At 40.1% G+C, this 24,285-nt stretch overlaps 1 protein-coding gene across 2 annotated transcripts in view; it reads right to left on the minus strand.

Moving 5' to 3' along the window:
* Positions 1 to 23,993, minus strand: part of acsl4a (acyl-CoA synthetase long chain family member 4a) — an 82,932-nt gene extending 58,939 nt beyond the window's left edge. The window contains exons 1-2 of one of the 2 annotated variants that reach the window (XM_060832476.1): positions 23,862 to 23,993; positions 23,333 to 23,440 (exon numbers count right to left, since the gene is read on the minus strand). The gene's annotated coding sequence lies outside the window, so the exon portion shown is untranslated. The remainder of the gene's footprint in view (positions 1 to 23,332; positions 23,441 to 23,861) is intronic. The other variant, XM_060832480.1, reaches the window with a different exon arrangement.
* Positions 23,994 to 24,285: the final 292 nt, after the last annotated feature.

A 24,285-nucleotide genomic window follows, 5' to 3' on the forward strand; every position in this document is an offset into this window, starting at 1 on the left:
GCATTGCTGGTATGTGGCACTCCCACATTGAACAGTGAACACCAGGCATTAAGGAAAATATAGCAATTCCTCAGACAAATTCGAAGATGGCATGGCACTAAGGGCAGGGAACCTGTGTAGTTTGACTCACGTAACTCCCATCGCAACAGCTGTGGGATCAGACAGGCATCAAATGTAAAACAGCGATATGTTTTAAGAATAATATGCCACCATGCCAGCTGCAGGCCTTCAGAAGTGTTTCTTTATCATTCCCATCACTCAGTGGATTAAAAAAAAGGCAGCTCCCAACTTGTGCATGACTGGCTTTAAAAATGGTGCCTGGAGGTCCCAAAGTGCTGCAGGCTTCCGCCATCTCTGAGCACGTGATAGTAGGAGCAGGGTGCCAGAAGGGTGGGGGGGCACAGCTGACAAGGAGAGGGGTGGAGACTTGCACAAGAAAACCCACAACAGCCGATGGAGGGAAATTCTCTTAAAACTGACATGGGCCGCCATGTTCTCTAAAGCAATTCCGTTTTTTGGTGCATCATATCCCTAAGTCAGTCCAGGGAATATGTTCCATAATTATCCTAAGCCAGTCAAACTCCTGGGAGATTTTCCAATATCCAACTCACTAAAAAAAAGTGTTTTTCCTCGCACAAAAAGAGAGGATAGTAAACAGTTTCTTCCCATGTACATCAAGAGGGGGAAACTTTGGAAAACTCAACAGGAGAGACATCGGATCCAACCCAATCTCGGTTCCCATGACCCTTGCCAAGGCATTTGCTACACTGTCCCAGTTCCTGAAAATCTCGTGACATGTTCACAAACAATGAATTCTATTTTGCACTTCGGGCACATTGGGGACACTCCTATCTTCAACTTTGCAAGCCGTTCTGGTGCTATGTGGGCCCTATGAAGCATCTTCAATTGAATAGCTTGAGTGAAAAACCTAAAATATTCTTACAAAAAAAAACAGACATGGGGAGGTGATGTTTGGTAAAATTCCATTCAAGGGTCACAATCAGATTTGCAAATTCTTCTAGTTTAAATATAAATTCGTCAGACGTTTTCTCGAAGACAAAATTCACAAAACAAAATCTTCAAGTGCAAGCGAACTTTTTATGGGATCAAATTAAAATAAAAAAAAAGAGTAACAATACATGAATTGCTTGCAACTCACTTTCCTATTAGATGTGGCTTCCTGATTTGTGCTGGATCCCTCTACTTATATAGTTAATTAATTGTAATTTGAAATCTGCTGACTCTCAGCAAGGAAATGTCATGAAGTAGATTCGATAAGTAAAAAGGTCAGCAATAAATCTACTCGACCGTCTGAACCAGCCTGGCACTGTTGACACCACTCCAATACTTTCCAGCATCCTGAAAGATGAGGTAGGAAAAGGCCAAGAATAAAAAATGCAATTTAAAAACAAACAGATCTGTTCCCCCATCATTGCAGCATCCGCCATGTTACTGCAGAGTGCAGCTACGGAGGCCCTTTTATTGGCCCCAAAGATGATGAAAGCTCTTGTCAGTTTGTGTGCAACTTTACAAACCCAGCAACCATTTAGTTCGAGGTTCTGGGCAGTTTGCTCTATAGCTACAGACAGCTCAGAACCTTAAACTAAACGGTTGCTGGGTTTGTAAAGTTGCACACAAACTGACAAGAGCTTTCATCATCTTTCCATTTGAAGTGCCAGGTAACATCTAGCACAAAAAACCCCTAAACTCTCTCAAAACAGTTGGTGTTCTCCCAGTTATTGACTCGTTTCTGCATCCTTCCTCCTACTTAAGCTAGGAGTGAAAAATGACATTTAATTAGGAACAAGATAATTCACCCTCCATACCTGCTCCACTAGATACCATTGTAGCTCATTGACACTAGGGCTGGTTAGCTCAGTTAAAACGATAAGAAATAGGAAGAGTGGTATTCCTTTCAGCTTCCTGAGCCTACTGCATCACTCAACAGGATCAATGATCTCATGTTCCTCGCATCCACTTTCCCATAACCCTCAATTCCCCGACTGATCAAAGGATTTATCTATCTCAGCCTTAAATTTACATAAGGAATTCTGCCCCTTCAGTTCAGTGGCAAGAACTCCAGATGTGGTCTCGCCAGTACCTTTCACAGTTGCAGTAAGACTTCCCAACTCGTGCTCTAACGCCCTTGAAGAGCCAACATTCCTTCAGCCTTCCTGATTAGCTGCTCCAACTGTGTGTTCACCTTTCATGTAAAACTCCTCACCCCCAGGTCACTTTGTATTGCAGCTTTCTGTAGTTTCTCTCCTTTAAATCATATTCTGTTCTCCCTTCCAAAATGAATACATTCACATTTCTCTAATTATATCCCATTTGCCAACTCTTAGCTGGATGACTGGTTTGTGATCAGAGTAATACCAACAGTATGGATTCAATTCCTGCACTGGCTGAAGTTATGAGGAACTTTCCTTCTTAACCTTACCAGAGGCATGGTAACCCTCAGGTTAAAGCACCACCAGGCCTCTCAAGTGAGCAGCAGCCTTATGCTCCATTGAGACTACAGTGATTTTACCTTTTGATTGATCAATAGGGGCAGTCAGGGACCTGGGGTCAATTCCAGCCTCGAGTGATTGTCCGTGCAACTCCATATATTCTCCCAGTGTCTCCTCCAGGTGCTCCGGTTTCCTCCCACTGTTCAGAGATGTGTAGGTTAGGTGGATTGGCCATGCTAAATTCCCCATAGTGTCCAGGCTAGATGGATTAACCATGGGAATTGCATGATTCTAAGGATAGGGTAGAGGGCTGCGTCTGGATGGGATGCTCTTTGGAGGGTTGGTGTGGACTCAAATGGCCTGCTTCCATATTCTATAACTTCCTGCATTATCACCATTTCCTCTATCCCTGGATTCCCTTCCTTTACTCTATGGCCCATTCACATTACCTTTGTCATTCACCTACCAATCTTTTAGCCAGTACTGTGCAAGATTTCTGAGCCTTGTGCTCAACTGAGTTCAGATTGAGGAGGGGGAAACAGAGAGAGAGAACGCGCGAGAGAGAGAACGCGCGAGAGAGAGAACGCGCGAGAGAGAGAACGCGCGAGAGAGAAAAAAAGAATAAAACACTGAGCTGGAAAAAGCACAGCAGGTCAAGCAGCAGAGGCAACAATAAAGTCAGAACCTTGACTCCCCTGCTCCTCTGACACTGCTGTGGTTTGACCAGCTTCATACTTTACCGACTCAGGCTTTCCAGCATCTGCAGTCCTCAAAGTTGCTCACAACCAAGAACTGGCATTCACATGGTCAGCTGATAGTCACTGTTGCATAATTCCCATCCTAAACATAGCAAGTGACAGTGCAAGTTTGAGCCACACAACTAACATGAGCCACTTCAGAAGTGATTTACTGTGAAAGGCTAATGAGGCATCATTGTGCACATACATAAGAGTAACATAATCCAGTTTAAAATTGACCTGCATCAGTGATGGGTTTACAATTATAATCACAACAAGAGGAGAAAGAAGGAGGGAAGGGAAATAAAGTCTGGCTAAAGTCACAAAAGCAAGCTAAAAATGTTATCAAGTACCCACTGTTGATCACTACCTCTCCACTGACATAAACTCTTATTCAAAAATACAAAAACAAAACCAGGTAGCTCAATGCTTATTCTTTCCTAAATATTTCACTAAGTCCATTGTGTTATAAACATTTTGTTCCCTGGAAGTTAATGAACTGTGCTCTCATGTGAGATTTCCTTCATAATCTCTGCCCTCAGTTTAATCTTGAAGTAACATTTTTTTTATGGCCCAAGGTGCTGCACAGGAACATTTTAAAACAAAATATAACACCAAGTCCCTTAGGGAGATATTTCATCAGCTTACCAAATGCTCAAAGAGGGATAAGAGAGAATATGCTAAAGCTTATGCCCTTGACAGCCACTAGCAATGGAACAATGAAAATATGTAAATTGAACATTTACCAGGAACAAACTATGGAATTTCTTGCCAATTCTGCAATACAGACTGAGTTAATCAATAAACCCAATTTGAAATTCTCAGTTTCAGAGCTCATGAACTTCACAAGCAACATTCAGTATGCGTTGCAAAGTCCATGGATTACAAAACCACTGCCTGATGGAGTCTGTAATCTGAACTGAGCAATCTCATTATTTCAATATGTCTATACCTCTGTGGCAAGGCTGGTTAAATTCTGAACAGTGTTAAAGTGTGGTGCAGATAATAAAATTGTCATGAGGGGTTGGATGTCAGACCATTGTTATTTAGCAACCAAAAAAAAATTCAGTTGAAAAAATTGAAACTTTTTTCTTCTTGTATTTGGATTAGGAATAAAAAATAAACCACTGTTCATAACTCCTTAATAAAACTGAGTACACAGAGTATGCAGCATTTAGCTTCATTTGGAGTCAGTGTCAGGAGCAAAGAAACCATACTTTGTTTTAAATTATATCTACAAGTGATGCCTGATCTAGAAAGTTTTGATCACACATTTGATGTATTGGAAGTTTGACAAAAACAAAATTATAGAAAAATGGTTAGAAGGGAGAGAATGACTTTATAGTGTTTGTATAATTTGTGAAGATTTGAAGTTAAAACTTGCACTAAATACAGTTTGTTTTGTCCATATTTTACTAATGGACACAAATAGCCTGACTCATGATTGAAAAAAAATTAAGTCAATTAAAAAAAACTTGTCGCACATTTATAATTTTGACTTTCTCAGAAGAAACTTGCATCATTGAACTCCTTGTTTGTGGTAGAGTGGCCTATTACAAAAAGGATAGAAAGACTTCATTTCTCAGAAAGTAAACACATTCAAAATGGAATGAAAACAAATTCAAGCACGTTCTAAGGTTCGTTTCTGAATTTTGCAGCTGAATTTCATGACTTGCCTATATTTTGTTCCTTTCAGACAGAATAACGTTTCAGTTTGATGTTTTCACCTTGTGCCTTTGCAAGTACCAACACAAATGGAACTAGGTGGAAGGAAAAGCTGGAGATTTCTCAAAGGTGGCTTTTAAACAGTCTTTGATAGATGAGAGGATGTCGCGAAAGTCTGAGCACAATGAGTCTTCAGGTCAGTTCCGAGGTTAAACTTTGACAGATAAGAGCTATTATGAAAGTAAACTTGCACAACAACATTTTTAACTTCCCTTCAATTCAGTCAACCAGCTCATTTTGTGAATATGAAGAAACTGGATGACATCTCCACCATTACCCCTCTTTATGCACTGAAGTATTTACCACAGCTTTTCAGTCAAGTGATACCTTAGAACATTCCATACACTATTTAAATGTCATCAAAACCCAAGGTATGTACTGTATATTGCACAATTTAAAAGCAGGTCATATGAAATCGGTGTCCATGACACTTGGGGATATGCTTCTGCAATTTACTCAGGGCTCTGTTTCAATAAAGTGCTCAGAAGAATTTTAAAACATACGCATTCCCAAGGAATGATTATTTCAATGTATCATTATCCAACAGCATCACAACACCTGTTCTCAAAATAAAAACACATCTTTTGTATGGAACTAACTTTTTGAACTCGGCAAATTGCAAAGAATCCACCTGCTTGACAACATTGGAAAGTCAGGATATCGTTTCAATTTCTAGTTCCTGTTTTTACTATTAAAGTTAAATAACCCCCTTAAGGCACATGAATCACTATTCAAACAAATCCCTCAGGTCAAACTTCCCAAAAGGAAGAGCCTTCCTTGGACTATTCTTGTCAATAATGACAATCTTATGTCAGACAACCCCATTTAAAAATATTGTGTAGGATAAACTCAACTGATCTGGCAGTATATGTGGAACGAGAAACAGATAATGCTTAGATTGATTTTCAGACATGCCAAATTTCTCCTGCATTCTGCTTTTATTTCAGCTCTCAAGCATCCATTGTACTTTATTTTTATTCACTTTGTAACAGCAACATGTCGTTTCTAAGATGCTACATATTTAGTATTTCTTGGAGGTCTTAAATTTGAAAGAGAGATTGTGGAAAAACACGTTTCAAATTTCAGGAAAGTATCTGAACCAGTTTATTTAAAAAGGTAATTGATTGATCACTTTGGATTGGGAGATTTTTTAAAAAAAAAATAGCCCTCGCTTGAAATAAGATTGATGACAACTGCTTTACATCCCTGCTGCAGTTGATAGAGTGTGCTTTATTTTCAAAAAAACGTCCACGGGAAATGGGAACCCTTGGCTAGGCCATCATTTCTGGCCCATCCCTAATTGCCGAGAGGGCAGTCAAGAGTCAATCACATTGCTGTGGGTGTGGAGTCATATGTAGGCGAGACCAGATAAGGATGGCAGCTTCCTTTCCTAATCAGATGGGTTTTTCTGACAATTGGCAATGGATTCATGGTCACTAGATTCCTAATTCCACATTTTTATTGAATTCAAATTCTATCATCTGCCATTGTAGGATTTGAATCTGGGCCCCCAGAACAATACCTGGGGGCCTGGATTAAGAGTGACATTACTGCCAGGCTGTTGCCTCCACTGATATCTGCATTTGTGGGAAATTAGGAGCTTTGGATGAAAGGCTGCCAAACTGATTTCTCTGAATTTTTAAAAGAACTCTCTCAAGTTCAAGCGAAACTTGACAGAGATAGATAGATTCTTGATGTCTCAAGGAATTAAGGGCTACGGGGAGAATGTGGGTAAGTGGAGTTGAAATGCCTATCAACCATGATTGAATGGCGGAGTGGACTCGATGGGCCGAATGGCCTTACTTCCACTCCTATGTCTTATGGAAACCTACTCATTTACCTGGGCAAGAGACTGAAGGAACTGCTTAGTGGTGTACATCCTAAGCAAGCTGTGTCTGAAACAATTGTGCATGTTTAGTGACTCGAGTTCCCGTGTCAGAACATTAGAATGACAGGCTTAAGCCCATTCCATGCCTTACTCTGTTTTGCAATGAAGAATGCCTCGCACGACCAGAAAGTGGTGCTTTATGATAAATAAACCTCAGCAGAGAGAGATCAGGTTTTTTTTTGTGCATGCGTGTTGCTTGTCTGTGTGCGTGCGGAAGGATATGAATCCGTAGCAGATACACAGAAGTAATTGACAAGAATGACTTCAGAGATGAGAAACTTCAATTATTAAGATTTGGGAGGTTGGACTGTTCACCTCAGAGAAAAGATGGCCAAGAGGGATTCTAACGAAAATGTTCAAAATCATGTGAGGGCTGGATGGAGTTGATAGCAAGAAACTATATCCATTTGTAAAAGCATCAAAAGCAAGGCTTCAGAGTTTTAAAGCGTATGGCAAATATGCAAAAAAAAAGTTTCACATCTGGTTGTTTCTGTCTGGAATCCCTGGAAGTGTGATGGTAGCAGAGTCAATTGAGGCATTCAAATGATTATTTAAGTAACAACATACAACAGTATGGAAAAACTGCAGCAGAATGGCATTAATTCAGGCTGCTCAGTTGGACAGCAAGCACAGGTATGGTCTCCTCCTGTGCCATAACTATTCTGTAAAGAGTTTTTAAGAAATTAACCACTTTGAAAGTTCAAGTTAAGAATAAAAGCCCCACAAAAGCACCATCTTAATAACATGTCTACAAGAGACCTAACAGTAAAATTTCAATCTGCGATTTTGCTCAAGGGGTTTGCATTTATTTCATCTCCAATCTTCAAACCTGTTTCAACAAAGTCAGCAAATGCTGTCGCCCTGCAACACTCATTCCTTACAATTCAAGATTGTTCGGGTGATACTTCTGCTACGATAATAATATTTCAGGGGTCAAAGTAGCTGAACTTGTTTTTAAACATGCACAATGTCACTGACAATGCACGGAATGCAACACAAGAGATATTGTGATATAGTATATTGAGGAGGCAGTTTGCAAATGCGATCTTTAGCTTGAACAGCAATTCGTATATTCAAGCTATCTGCTTTAAATGGACATACAGAATACAGTCAGTCATTGATTTTAAGACTATAACTAGTCAGTGAAGAGCATAACACGGATGTTGGTTGTTTAACAGAACCTCCTGCATCAGTCAAACTCTACACAGGAATATCACTGCAACATAGCAATTAGTCTAGTTGTATCCAATGCGACAATTTGAGAATGAAGAGGAAGGGATATTGTAAGCTGCCTGCGTGGCAGTTGCCTCAATTATATGTCCTTCATTTTCACCAATATGTTTCACAATTCTGCTGTCTGAGCCGAGTTGAGATAAAAAGAATGTATTTGCAAGACCAAACAGCCATATCTAATTTCAGAAAAGGTTACATGAAGTCAGTTATTCTTGGAATAATACTAGCTTGTGGCTAAACTCTAAACTTGAGGCTTTCAGAGGCAATAAATCATCAGCCCAGTTACAAACCACAGACCTATTTTCTTGATGAAAGTTCAAACAGCGTTTCTACTTGTTTTTAAGTTTAATGGGATTTTAATGGGATTTTTGAACATTTAAATCTTTTTTTAGAACATTTATCGCATTGTTAGACCAAGGGATTGTTTGTGCTGAAGAGGACTCAGAGAGGAAAGGGTTTAAATGTGCTGCAGCTCTTTTAATAGTACATATAATCACATCCTGAAATATTCTGGGGAGGCGGAGTCGCTTGTTGCTATTGTAGTGAATTGAATTGGTCTTGCTTGCAGGCTGCTGGATACTGTTGTTAAGTGGGAAGGATGGCTTTTGCGATCTGCACCTGCGGGCACTGGGTGGGAAGATGTGTGTGTCGTATAGAGTGGGGTGAGCGATAAACTGCCTGCTGATTGGCTGGGCAGGCAACACAATTGCTGGCAGAGCAAATAACCTTAACACAAAGCAGGGAAATGAAATACTGAGCAGGAGCACCGAAACCAGGAACCTGCTGTCAACCAGGCATTAGATAGGTTAATGAAGAAAAATAGAACGCTATTCACTGCTGCTTGCAGAGGTTGTGTTTTGACCCAACTTTTCCGATAAGCGATTAAAGATCAGTAACAGTGTGGGATGATTACAGAAAAGAGAAGCTACTCAGTTCGTCTTAGTTTGTTCGCCCAGAAACAATGTTGCATATTTAAATCTTCTCTCTCCCTGTTCTGCCCTCCTCAATATTCCATGACCGACGTCTCGTGTTGCATTCCATGCATTGTCAGGGACACTGTGCAGGTTTAAAACACAAGTTCAGTTACTCTGACCCCTGAAATATTATCGTAGCAGAAGTGTCACTCTAACCTTGTTGAATTGAGGAAAGAGTGATGTAACAGGGCTACAAGCATCTGCTGACTTCATTGAAAAGCAAAAAAGAGTCAAAGATATACAGCACGAAAACAGACCCTTCGGTCCAATCCATCCATGCTGACCAGATATCTCAACCCAATCTAGTCCCACCTATCAGCACCCGGCCCATATCCCTCCAAACCCTTCCTATTCATGTACACATCCAAATGCCTCTTAAAATGTTGCAACTGTACTCGCCTCCACCACATCCTCTGGCAGCTCATTTCATTCACATACCACCCTCTGCATTAAAAAGGTGCCCCTTAAGTCTCTTATATCTCACCCCACCCCCCCAAAACTCCCCCCCCCCCCCCCCCCCCGCCCCAAGAAACTATGCCCTCTAGTTTTGGAGTCCCCCACCCCAGGGAAAAGATCCATCTTCATTTAAAGATCAGAAATAAACAAATGCAAACCTTGAGCAAAAACAGTGATCAAAATTTTGCTCCTTGATCTTTCATAGATATTGATATTAAATAGGGTGCTTTTCTGAAGCTGTTATTACCTTGATATTTTAAATTCACTTCTTAGAACCTTTTCACAGAATCTCAAAATCGTTATGGCAAAGGAGACCATTTGGCTCGTCTTCATTTACACGCCCAATCCTAACATATTCCAACTTGGTTGCTTTTGTGTTAATGCCTCAGTGCAGTAGAGTCAGGGAGCATGGAAACAGACTCTATAGACCAACTCATCTATGCCAATCAAAATTTCCCAAGTAAACTCATCCCACTTGCCTGCATTGGGCGCATATCCCTCGAAACCTTTCTTAATCATGTACTTGTCTAATATTTTTTTTAAATGTCACAACTGTACTTGCATCTACCATTTCCTTCGGCAGTTCATTCCATGTGTGAACCACCCTCTCTATGAAAAAATTGCCGGTCAGGTTGCTTTTAAATCCGCCCCCCCCTCTTAAAAATATGCCCTCTAGGTTTGAAATCCCCCACCCTTGGGAGCAGACCCTTGCTATTCACCTTACCTATAGCCCTTGTGATTTTATAAAGCTCTAAGATCACCTCTCAAGCTCTTATGCTCCAATGAATAAAGTCCCCAGCCTCTCCTTATAACTCAAACCCTCCAGTCCTGGCAACATCCTGGTAAATCTTTTCTGAACCCTCTCCAATTTTATAATATTCTTCCAGGAGCAAGTGGTCAAAAAAAAGCTACAAAGCAGTAAGAGAAAAATGCTAAAATGAACAAAGCTGTTAACATATCTGACATACATCACTCACAAAGAGGAGATAAACTTGAACTGTTTGTCAACTTCTTTATATAGATTGTATATTAGAGCTTTCACGACCTGAAAATCTAAAAGGTATGAATTATGTTGTAGACTCAAGCCACTGGATGCAACATATTTTGTCTCAACAGAAAATTTCAAAAGTCCATCTCCCCATATTAGACTCAAACCTGGTGCTACAGGCAACCATTCCACTGGAATTTTGACAAAGTTATCATCAGAATTTCAAAAGATTGTTTAACCTTTCTATCATAGCATATTCCATGCATGCTACTTCAAATGTCAGACAAATACCGGGTATAATTTTCGGTGTTTCACCAAGGCATAGTGTGCAGTTACTTACTTAACGGTACATCCCCCACAGCAGATAAGACAAATCCTGGCAGCTCTCCCTATTTGAATCGCCAGTGCAGTCAATGACCGATGATAACCCCCTGCTATCGTCTGTAGAGATTGGCTGTTAAAATGCAAGGCAGATGCCTCCTTCAAGCAATCAACTGACAGGCAAGCAGTACTCACAATGAGCACTATTCTTCATGCATAAAAATGATTATTCATATTGCAAATTGAGATATAAACCATCTGATACAATTACAAAAGACAGCAGATCTCCAGCTTACCAAGGGTTTCTCTTGGTTTCCCTACCCAGTTTTCTTCTAAACTGCGTGTCACTTACTAGTCCAGAAATTACAATTTTTACGGTTGGTTATTCCCACTGGGCCGCCCTTAGATTTTAGGGCAGTGTAATCTATGCAAGTGAAAGAGAGATAGAAAACACTTGCAGCATTGCCAGGAAGTAATCTATCCAGCAATTATTGGCAAAACTATTAATTTGACCTGAACTCTTTCAAGCTTCATGTTAAACACTTACCAAGAAAATTATTCAAGGTCAAACGGGAAAAAGCAAAGAAACTAAATTGAAGAAAAGCCTTCTAAACTGAAGCACATACCAGCACAGAAACAGTGAGTCAGATGACCCCTCATGTGCTGAAATTTCAGATTGTGATGACCAGCAAGACTGGTATAAACTTGCACAAGTTTAGTAATCAGCTACCATAAATATTTGGCAATCTTGTACTCAAATTAATTTTTGCAGGCATTGATTCGCCATTTTCCCCACTTAATTTTTCCACTTTTAGCCCCTCTGTGGGCAGCAACTCTGGATGACAACAACTGCCACCAACACCTCCTCCCTGACCAAAACCTGACTGAACAACCATTTTTTTTTAAAAAGGAAGTTAAAAATAATACCAGGTTATAGTCGAACAAGTTTATTTGGAAGCACTAACATTCGGAGCACTGCTCCTTCCCCAGCTGAAGCAGCAGCAGCACGTCGATAGCTAGTGCTTCCAAATAAACGGGTTGGACTATAACCTGGTGTTGTGCAAATTCTAACTTTGTCCACCCCAGTCCAACACCAACTCCTTCAAACCAGGACTTTTTAGGAAAAATGTCATTAGTCGTATCAATTGTGAAAAATATCTTTATTATTCTTGTTCTTGCATGCACTTGCATACAGTTGAAACCACAGTTTCACACCTATCCCTCGAGCCTCGGGGACCAGCTACTGCACTGGCTACCTGGGCACGGGTTCAACATTAAAAAAACTGTACTGCGCCTTTCAGAGATATAAACATTGGACAACCATGTGCACCTTTCACACACATTAGTCACACAAAGGGCAAAGTAATTTGATAACCGCTGGTAAACAACATTATTGGATTAAACACAATGTGTTGCCAAGAACCAGATCTAGAGTAATGACATCTGCCAGAACAGTAGTCAATGCTTGTACACTTTAAAAACTACAATTATCATAAATTAAACAGCAGCTAAACTTACTGTGCATCTGAGAGGGAGCTAAATGAGATGAAAATATACTCCTGTCACAAAGGTTTCTGTCAATTCAAATAGTCAAACCTGCTACCAAAAGAATTGCAATTAGGTGGGATTAATGGAGGAGGATGAATTGGCTATGCAAATTCTAAGAGAATGGAATTCAATCCTGGAAAGTAAAATTATGGGTCTTTCTTCTGTAGCTCATCAGTTCCACAAAGCTTTTTTTTCCCCTATATCAAATTCCAAACAGCCCTTGCAAGTCACAGTGTTCCAATCACATTGCAAGATAATCAAAGAATGGCGATACTCAATATCTACAGATTTAGCAGACGGCAAAGCTAAAGTTCATTTAACACTCTAGATCCTCTGCCACAGATAAAAAGTACCAGGGAGTTACTGGTTATGCAGGTGGGGTGAGTGATAGTTGCTGCATAGCTAATATCAGATCGTAATTTTGAATCACAGACTGAGGATAATCCTACAGGTCTTGGTTCATTCAGTAGGTTAACCACAATCTATACCAGACAACAGAAATAACATCCATTCAGATGAAAATGACAGGATTACTCAGATATTGGAAGGTCTGCAGAAGACATGGTGTATCACCTGTTAAGAACATCTGTTTCAATGAAATGGTTTCGCCAGCCTGAATGGAACTAATGTCATGGTAACAGCAATATTCAAGTCGTCAAAGTTCTGCAGGGGTAACCCTTTCACAAAACTCTCCCCGTTACAAAAGGCAAATGTCACACAAAAAAAGTGAAGGGGATCGTTAGTCTAGGTTACATGGAGAGGAATGATGTTGAAGAAAATGCTTGATATGACAGACTATGTGGCAAGACGTTGCAAAAGAGTTGTGGAATTTAGGAGTGTCTAACTGAAACTGTTCCAGCTAGTTCAAAGTTCAATTTGCAGCTGTTTGACAAAACATCAAGACAGCCAACAAAGCCACGTTCAAGAATAAATTCAATAGAGCAAGGCGGATTCTTCAGAAATTAATGAGACCTGGCTCAGAGACAGCAAGGAACAGCAAGCTGCAAGAAATTATTTGCTAATTACAAACAGCAACTCTTCTATCGAGATTTCTCACAGACATGAAAAGCTTTTATCAATCAGACAAGACAGGTGATCTGGCTGATAGAGTTATAGCAACCACAAAAAGCTAGCAGTCAAGTTCAGTAGGTAAAAGGAAAAACTAATGGAATGCTGCCTTTATTGCAAAATGAGTATAATAATTGGTGAGGTCTTGCTAAAATAACACAAGGCACAACTGAAATACCATGAACAGTTTGGCCCCTTATCCAAGGGGAGATATACTGGCCAAGGAAGGTTCACTAGGGTTGATATCAGATTTGGAGAGATTGTCTTTTAAGGAAAGGTTGAGTAGGAGTTTAGAAGAATGATGGATGAGGGTTTTAGGGAATGTGACAGGTTAGGCGCAGTGAGGCGGTTTCCTCTTGTGGGAGAGTCTAAGATGAGAGGGCACAATCTCAAAATAAGGTGCCACCCAGTTAGGACAGAGTTTAGAAGGATTCCTGTTCCTCTCAGGCAGTGGTCTACACAATGTCCTGAAGCTCAGTGGGAAAATGACATTTCAGGTGGTTATATGAGTTGACTGTCAGAGTCATTTGACAGAATGACTCATCACTAGTACTTACAAACTAGCACGGCTGGTGGTAAAAAGCCCTTCCCATCAGATCCTGCCTACACAAAAGTCTCAGCAGCATCAGACATGATGTTAGATGGCTTTGCTAGGAAAGAAACTGTTGTCTTGTTGGTCAGCAGCTTTTGAATGAGGCTCATCCCAAACAGCCCCATGACATGGGACTTTGCAATGTGCAGAGCTGTTTCTAAAGAGCCAAACGTCATCTGTGACTGGAGGATCTTCAACTCTTTGGTCTGAATAAAGGCTTGTAGAGCAAAGTGTTGTTCTGCAAAGAGTGCTGCAGATTGCCGCATGTTTCAGGATGATATGCTGAGGGATACACTAAAGAGTACAGAAGCACAATGCCACTGTCTAACTCCATCAACTATAGTACGCTGAGGGGCTGGAAACATGCAACCCCAGACTGTATGCTTGTCAAAGGAATACATACTGAGCATCAAAATTGCATCCCAGAAAGCAGCAATGTTTACTTCTATTGCAATTTCCATTTGAAATTTACTGCCCTCATGCTGTGTGCCTGACTTGTAGTTTACACTACAACATTTACGACTATTACAATTATACTGAGGCTTCCAAGTGTGGAACATGTTGTATGGAGGAGTGCTGAATTCAGTTTTCAATTTTAAAAATGAACACAAGTGGCAATGACCAACTTAATTGCAAAACATTCTGAATAAATGTAATTTCAGGGGAAGAAAAGACTTATGAACCCATACTGTCTGATCCCATTCAGAAGGCAGGAGACTTCTCAATACTGCACCCGAAACTGTATCTCCTGCAGCAGGACAAGGAGAGAGCAGCACCCTCACTACAGTTACACCACAAACAGGCGGGAGATCTTCCAAACCCACAAATAGATAGAGAATGCTTAAGTGGCACTACCACCTTTTCCATAGACGTCTGAAGTTAAAACCGATGATAATAGCTGATTCATAAGACGTGTAACCAAACTAAACAGAAAATACTCAAAATGAAACAAAATGGAATCATCATGCACACAATCCAATTCACAGCAGGAAATGCAAGAGCAACTATAAATCTTCAGCGTTTCACCTAACTGAAAAGAGGATTAATTTTGATTAAAAAAATGGTTACAACAGTCTCCTACATAATTAATGTATTCTCCAAACTGTTAAAGCTACAAGCATACTTTTTAAAATGGTGAGAAATTGTAGAGACAGATGCAGTGGGAGCTGGGCGTCCTTGTGCAAATTCGCAAAGGCTTGTACGCAGAAACAGGAAGTAATTTTAAAGAACCAACAGAATATTGTTTATTGCAAGGGGCATCGAATAGGAGGTGATGCTTCATTTATAGACAGCACTGGTGAAACCATATTAGAAACAGTATTGGTTATCTTATTTAAGGATGAATGCAAATGCATTGGACACAGTTCAATTATTATTAGACTAATAGCTAGAACAGGCAGGTTGTCTTATGCAGGGAATTCTGGATAGTCTTGTAAGTTTTTCAGCCAGCAGTTACAAGATGCTGATGGGTCTTGACAGGGTAGATGCAGAGGGGGTGTTTCCTCTTCTGAGAGAATCTACAACAGGGAGTCAATGTTTAAAAGTAATAGCTTATCCACTGAAAACAGACAAGGCAAAATCTTTTCTCACAGTAGAGTGTTTTTTGGGATCTTTACTCCCACTGCACTTTCTGGAATAGAGTCCTTGAATATTTTTAAAGGCAGAGGTATATAGTTTCTTAAAAGCAAGGGAATGAAAGGTTAAAGGGGTAGGCAGGAACGTAGATTTGATGTTACAAGCAGACCAGCAAGGCTAGCTCGAGAAGCCGGATGGCTCTCTTCTCATTTGTACATTGAATAAAGTTGCTCAGGGTTAACTACATAAATAAAAACTGCATGTAATTCTTCAAAGGAGACACCAGAAATACAACGTTCAGAGATAAATTTTACCAGCGCTTTCCAATGAAAACAACATGAATTACCAGCACTGAAGGGCCAAATTACAAATAGTGCATTTTGCCTTAACTTCATGGTAACAGGCCGAGAGATTAGTTTAAACTTAGCCTTGAAAGTTGAACTTTTGTTTCAGAATCACTTGTCCTTGAGACTCTAGCATGTCAAAAATTTAGAAAGCACCAATGACTGAATCATTTTAACACCCAAAAATTTATTGGTTTGAAGTGAGAATGTCAAAAGCCTGTAAATTATCCATTAGATTTACTGCAAGGTTACAGTAGTTCAGCCACTCTTTCCAGCTGTAATAAAACTTTAGTGACTGCTGGTGGAAATGTGCCGAAACCAAATGTTATTTGATGAACCTAGACTTCTGCTCACTTGCAGAAGCTTGCACTAACATCCAATATTACACCAAGTCAAATGTCTTTTGAAAGCAAAATGGATGCATGAGGGTTTTGCTCCATAATTCAAAGATATTACTTCATCAACTCCTCTCTCTCACATTACAGGTTATTCATAGTTTGCTTGCGCTGGAATGCCAAATCAGAAAAAGGAGGAGGGTGATGAAAGTCAAAATGCCTTTCTTTGCGCAAGTAAAAAAGATTTTAAATGGTACATGACGTGTCTCAAAGAGGGAAGATCCTGAAACAGTAAACACTTGCATGCATGGAACCTCGTGAAGCCTTGGGATATATTAATCATTTGTAAATAATTTCATGCATTAAATGTCAGAAACAAAATACCAGTGTTTGTGGTATTAGTGTGCTCACTAATATTAAAGTCTTATTATTCAAGTGTCATTAACCTTTTAATTCATTTGCCTTACATGCCACAATAATCATTCCCGATGAGTGACTCACCTTAAGTACATAGTTCAGGTTTACTCAAAACCAATACACAACACCAACTAGCATATGAAGAAGCAAAGTTCAACTCTTTCAAAAAACAAGAGTTAAAAGATCAAATCAAAAAGGCACAAGGTTCAAAAATATGAGACAAGAACTACACCGATCGATCATCAGGCTGACTTCAACCTGGTGCCAGATGGTCAGAAAGCAGAGAGCTAAAACGACTGCTAATTAAACATTGGGAGTGCAAAAGGAATTTGAAATTTCCACACGATCACCACAACTTGATAAAATCCAGCTGTGATGAAGACACTCAAATGTGTTATTCCAAACTGCCAACACTTCAGGGCAACTTCAGTCTTGAAACAAATTACCTTAATCTATTTCAGTGGCTATTGAATTAATTTGACAAAAGGAACCTACAACGCTGAATAAAACATTGATAAATCTAATTGTTGCACCATTTATAGCAAATCTAACGATACCTCATCCACAAAAACACTTGATACATAAAATCTGTAAAAATACACTAGAAAACATTTCAACTTGAATATAACAGCACTACGGTGTAATAAAATCAACCCATTTGTCTACAGCATGTTCCATTCAACATCAGTAATTATCTAAATATTTACAATATACATTTCCAGTTAAGTATACAGTATGGCAGTAAAATATTTCAATTTGGAAAACACAAGTGCAATGGAAATAAATTTCTTTATATACCATGTTCCATTCTGAGACGACTCAAAATATAACTTTACCACCCACTATTTTCAAAATCTTCGACCTGCACCATTTCCAAGGGAAAACTGGGCTCAAGGGATGCCCAGTTTCCAACCCCTTGGTGCACCATAGCTGAAAAGGTCTTGAAAGACCGTCTTTCCCCCAGTTGCACCTCTGCAGCAGCTCCAAACTTTAGTGACCCCTCAGTTATGTACTTCAGGGCAGTATTTGCGACTGAACTAGCAAAGCGCAAACCACAATGAACAAATCACAAAAATAAAAGTTCTGGGTCATAGGAATCTAGCTGTGTGTAAGAGTCAATGGAGGTCCATTCTTTGCACTGGAAGACCAGCAAGTTTCAGACAGACCAAAAGAGAATGTCTTGCATCATATTGATAGTTTAGTTGATGCTTGCAATTAATGTGCAACTGACAAGCACCAATTGTACAAGGGCAATATTAAAGTATCAATGGTTTGGAACTCAAGTACACCATAAACCCTTCACAAACAAAACAGAGAGCTGGAGAAACTCAGGAGATCTGGCAGCAGCAGTGAAGAGAAAACAGAGTGGACATTTTACATCCAGAAACTTTAACCCTCCTTTCTCTTCCCAGATGCTGCCAGGCCCAAGTTTCTCCAGCAATTTTTTTTTGTGTCATGTCTTCAGCATCTCTGTTCTTTGTTTTATCTTTAACTTCTCACAGTGAACATTACAAACATTCAAACAGCAGGATGAATCAGACATGACCAGTTTATTGTGTGCAGGGTAAAATACTAGAGTGATTTGGAATTGGATTTCAGTGAATGCTCCACATTAACCTCCCAGCTGGGAAGGGACCCCCAAAATGACAGGAGTCACATGGTCTCAGTGAAATCATGTCCTTTAATAGCGTAAGGAGGTACCTCCGAATTCCTGAGATTGAGACTAAATTGCATTTATATAATGCCTCACCTGCAGAAAAACCATTTCCAGTTGCCAAACAAAGGAGTGTTAAAAGCAAAAGGGCGTGGTGCTGAAAAAAGATATTAGAAGAGGGCAAAGAAAATCATCTGCAAAAGACTTGTAAAGCAAGATTTGAAAGACCAAATGTAAGGCAGAGGTATCCTGTATGCAAGATCAAGATAGCTGATGACAATGTTTGGTGGCAGTAAAACGGAAGTTTGCACAAGAAAGCAGAGGAAAGGAGTGTTTGGATTGCAGGCTGCAAGAAGTTATTTAGAGATAGGAAAAGTGTTAGAAATTAGGATGAGATTACAAAATTTGAGGTGTCAGGGAAGCAGAAGGTAGTGCAAGTTGAGAAGGCAGGGTAAAAATGGAACAGCATTTGTTATACAAATAGGATTTAGGCAGCAGAGCTTTACAAAAGGATGGAGAATGTGAGGCCAGCTAGAATCCAGAGGATACAAAGGCATAAATGAGGCTTTGATCAATACTTGAGCAGAAGTCTTACTTAGATTGTACAGAATTCAGATCATTCAGTACAACTGGTCTATGCCGACAGATCTGCTCCACATGGGATGCCTCTCAGCTGATTTCATTCAATTCCATCGGCAGCCATTTTCTATCCCTTCCTCCCTCATGCTTAACTGTGGTTAACAAACAGACAGATCAATACTTCACTAGGAATGCAGACACAGGAAGCAAGAAACATAGCTTGTAGGCAAAACCAGCTTCAAAAAACATGAAGAGGAGCCACAGGATGGTGTGTGATCAGGATAAGGCACAGACAGGCACATTCAACTTGCCACCCATTGGGATTAGAGTAGCACAGACAACTAACTATGCAGTCGGCCTCAATAAAGAAGTTCTCAAACTCCTCAGATTCTGAGAGAATGGAGTGGGCAGGGGACAGGACTTGAAGTGTACTTGGTACAGAACAGATACCAGGTTTCCTTGCCATTCAGGGCAAGCCACAGAATACTGGACAGCTTTGATGCAGAATAGGGAAACTGCACTCAATGTGGCTCTGATGCCTTGGCCTTGACAATTAAATCATGTATTCATTAATCATCTTATTTGTGCTTCTTAGTTTAAGGATTTGATGTTAGTGAACCATAGAAACAGCAAGGGTGAGACATGTTCCACTGGGGACCAATTCATTAAAGGTGAAGGGAAACAAGTGGTTGAGGAGATCAACATCTACATAAGCAATATGGAACACCAGCTGGGAGTTGGAAAATGCTCTGAAGGGAGGTTGGAAAAGATGTGACAGAATGTTGGATGCAATCAACAGCAGTGACGCACCCAAACATAAACTGCCTGCCAATCAAGTTTTGGCTTACATTCAAAACTGGGATTTAGATGAAGTAGATAATGGACACCATACCCCATGGCTGAGTCCACACTTTCAATAAAATTGCTGATTAACAAGCTCTTGTTGAATCTTGAAAATGAATCCACAAGATGAAGCTGCACATTTGCTGATTAGTCACCTGGATTAAATTGGATTCTTATTCAGATTACAACAGCTGGCAATCATGGAGAATGTGCACCCTGGGGCAAACAAAAACCCATCAGCTTTACAATAGGCTGATATTAAAAAGGTGCCAACCCATTGGTTCAACTATTTGAGTTAGTGCCAATCAAGATGTAGAAAAATACAAAATAATATTGAGATTGCAATTCAGAAACACAACAGTCAACCCAACCAGTCCACTTCAGCATTGACCCTCTGAACGAGTACTGTAAATCATTGTCACATTTACCCAACTTTGTCTTCCCACATGCTTTCAACCTCTTTTTTCAAACACCTATCCAAATGAATACAGTAGTGTATTCCATACACAACGCTGGACATCAATAATTCAGCTGGCTTTTATTCCAACTCTCATTTGGTCTTGTATTAATGGCCCCCTGCTCTTCCTTCAACAACTGAAAATAGATTTCTGTCCAAGTTGTACCAGCTATCATTTTAATACTTGTTTTACATTACACAGTAAGCTTCATTCTTGGAATGAAAACAGACTCCTTCATATGAAGGCAATACCTCAATTTCTGAAATTGAGGAACTCCTTAAAAACTGGCTCCTTGACCATCAGTTATATTGTAAACTGACTGAGCGAGACCGTTAGTGTACCAAATTTACCTGTACCTTCTCTCAACCTTTTTGCTCTAGCAAGCGAGTCAGTAACAAGACCACCAGTTAACAAGAAGCTTGTTTTCCACAGGTCAGTTGTTAAGATCAGGACAGTATGACCTGAAACACTGGTAGACAAACATATTCAACAAGAACTTTGCAGCTGCTAGACATGCACTTGGTCAGTGCAAATGGTTATGATGAATTTTACCGGTCCATAACGCAATTTAAATGATATATGGAACATCTTAGCACAATGTACAGCAACTCAAAAGGTGTTACTTCAGCCAACAACTTGTAAATGTATAATGACTTTGTAATAGTAAACTGCTCAATGTGTTTCACAGGAGTGCAACAACATTCAACACCGAGCCACAGGCATTTACAGCAGATGTCCAAATGTTTGGTCAAAAAGAAAATGACAGAGTCAAAAAAAACTTTATAGAGGTAATTTGAAAGTTTGGGGTCTTAGCAACTGAAAGCAACACCAGCAATGGCAGACCGATTAAAATCAGGGATACTCAAGAGACTAGAATTAGTGATGTGGAGGCATCTCAGATGGTTGTAGAGCTGAAAGAGATTACAGAGATAGGGATCAGTGAGGCCATGGAAGGATTTGGAAATAAAACTCAATGTAAAAATAAAACAAACAATGCAATATTCAAATGGGAGCCAATGTAATTCAACAATTGGTGGATGAATGAGATTTAGATAGAGATTATAAAATGGATAGCAGAGTTTGAGATGACTCAAGTTTACAGACGATTGAATGTGGGAGGCCAGTCAGTAATACTTTGGAATACTCTAGTCAGAGATTTAAAAAAGGGTATCGACAGAGATTTTAGCAACAGACAAATTGATGTAGGGATAGAGGTGATTGATGTGTGCAGGTGAAAATACAGCAGCCTTAGCAATGGCATCGATGTAGCCAGAAGCTGTAATGAGGTCAAATATGACACCAGGGCTGCAAACTGTGTGGTTCAGCCATAATTACGAGAATGGGAGGGGATCAGGTTTTGTGGCAGATGCTGAAGATAATGGCTTTGGTCTTCCCAATTCTTTTCCTGTTCACTCAGTGCTGGATGTTGGATAAACGCAGTCTAATAATTTTAAACCAGTATAGAGATTGAGAGGGGTGGTAGAGTGCTTCAGCTGGATGTTGTCAAGAGGTGTGTCTGAGATGTGTAGCTGAGCAACAGTAGGTGTCAAGGATAGAGCCTGTAGGGATAGATGTTAAAAATGTAGGAGAAGGAAGAGAAGCCATGAGGCTCCAATTAATAATTTTATGCTAATTTGCACAAGGATTAAATTGCAACGTTATATGGGAGCAAAGCTCAAGTGTTGGGCAAAACTGCTGCGTTCCTGCAAACAACCATGGCCAGCCAAATGCTACTATGTTAAACAATTTTAATGGCTAACATCTGTTTTGTTAAAGTCTTACACAATTCTTGATAACCCTAGGATCTATTTGAAACTTCCTCAATCAGCCTAATTCAAGCAAAATCTGAGATCATAAAATCAGAGAAAACAAAGAGTACAAAGAAAAATTACCATCATGAATAGCCAACCTGGACAGAGATAGGCCCACAAACTGGCAGAAATAAAGTGCGAACTTAAAAAGTTTTGGGGCTTAAGGAGTGAAAGGCAGGATGAAGCCACAGAAAGGGGCAAGAGATATAATTTACCCTTTCATGTTAATTTGGTTCATTCACAAGATGTGTGTGTTGATAGCTAGGCCAACATTTATTGTTTCCCCCTAAATTGACTTTGAGAAGGTTTTGGCCAATCACCTCTTGAATTACTGCAGTCCTTGCAAATGTAGGACACCCACTGTTCTGTTAGAAAAGGATTTGCAGCATTTTGACCCAAAGACAGTGAAGGAATGGTGAACTGGTTCCAATCAGGTAGCAGTGTGGCTCGGAAGTGATCTTGCAAACGGAGGTGTGTCCCCAGATCTGCCTTCCTCATCCTTTGAGGTCATAGGGCTGTTGGTTCAGAAAATGCTGTTGAAAGGGTCTGGGAGAGTTGTTACCATGACACTTGTAGATAGTGCACACTGCTGCCACCATGTGTTGATGGTGGAGACAGTGAAGGTTTAAGGTGTTAGCTGGGGTATTAATCAAGTTGACTGCCTTTATTTGGTGGTGTTTAGTTTCTTGAGTGTTGTTAAAGCTGCAGCCACTGAAACTTGAGAATACCCTATTGCAATCTTCAATTGTACCTGATGTACAGCTTTGAGTCAGGAAGCGATTTACTCACCCTCCCAGCCTCTGACCCCTTCGTCTTTGAGCCACAGTACATGGTTGTACTAGTTCAGTTTTTGGTTAATGGTACTATTTAAATTGTGTATTAAACAACAATATCATTGGTCTTTCGTGCTGCTAAAGAATATTGCAGAGTCTGCTGAGGCAAGAAAAACATTAACTTTATTTCAGCTTCATCTTGCCACGAGGCTGCAAAAAAAAGGCAAGAGATTATGCCTAAGCAGCACTTCCTGTGATGTATTCATTAGCATATCAATCAGACTTCACCCCAGATAGTCATAACCACAGATACGTAAAGCCCCCCTCTCCGATCTTGAAAAATCACAATGCAAGTGGGAGAAGAATGAACACTCAACAGAAAAAGTAATATCAGATGAATGTTCATCAGACGATGACTCAATGCGTGAATAAATTAGGCGGGAGCAGCCAAATGTGGCCCAAATGTCACTGTAAAACGCATGGATTTTAAAATCTTTCAGTAAATCCGACCAGAGATGCGCCATGAACTCATGGGGAAGTGACACACGGATTAAGTATATTACCTGGCTGTATTCAGCGACGAGCAGAATGTATCAGCGTTCCAATTTAGAAGGTGGCGCCAGATTTCACCTCAGCGGCGTTCCTTCCGCATTGAGCTGCTTCCTTGCTGCCTGCAATAGAAAAAAAACCGGTCAGCCAGACATTCACCGACTGATCAGAAACAGCTACCCAGAGAAACCAACGGAACAAGCCATGCATGATCAGGAGAGCTGATGAGCACTTAATGCGCAACGCTATCCTATTATCCTTTATAAATCGGCCAACTTCATATACATATTCATACCCGTATTAAAAATGAGACAGCAGGCTTAAAAGGTCATTTTCTGCTTTACATCTGAAAGACTATGAAGCTCCCCAGGACAAGCTCCTGTCCCCAAATAACTCCTCGCAATCAGTGAATTTAAGTGAAATAAACTCTCACCAACATGTTCAGTTCCTATAAAATATAAGTGAAAATAAGGATAAGATGTAATTCATAATAAATTCTCTTGCACTCTCTAAGGATATAAAAATATTGATGACCGGACTTACCTCAAGTCTCTCCGCTTCCCACACTCTTGGCAGACTGAATCAGGAACGACAGCGTGTCAATGACCGACAGTAACCTCTCCCCTCCAGAAGGGGGAAATCCCGGAAACACAGAGTACACGTCATCTGATTCGATTCGCAGCAGCCAATCATGGAGACTCCTCATTTTGGCCCCGCCTCGGCCATTGCCGGAACCGCAGTCATAGTTTTCTCAGCAATGCAGTTCAATGGAAGGCAAAGGCGGAAAGACCGAATAGCTAAATTTGGCTTGCAAATTTTTTTTGAACACATATATTGGTGAAACACACTAAACAGAAATAAGCCCATTGTCTACTTAAGTAGAATTTGCATGACACACTAATACTATAATGGGGTTCAATTCGTGTCGTGCCTGTGTCAGCTCCCCCTCCATCAATTGATTCCCTCG

Source organism: Hemiscyllium ocellatum, chromosome 11, assembly GCF_020745735.1.
Source record: "Hemiscyllium ocellatum isolate sHemOce1 chromosome 11, sHemOce1.pat.X.cur, whole genome shotgun sequence".
NCBI classification, from domain to species: Eukaryota; Metazoa; Chordata; class Chondrichthyes; order Orectolobiformes; family Hemiscylliidae; genus Hemiscyllium; species Hemiscyllium ocellatum.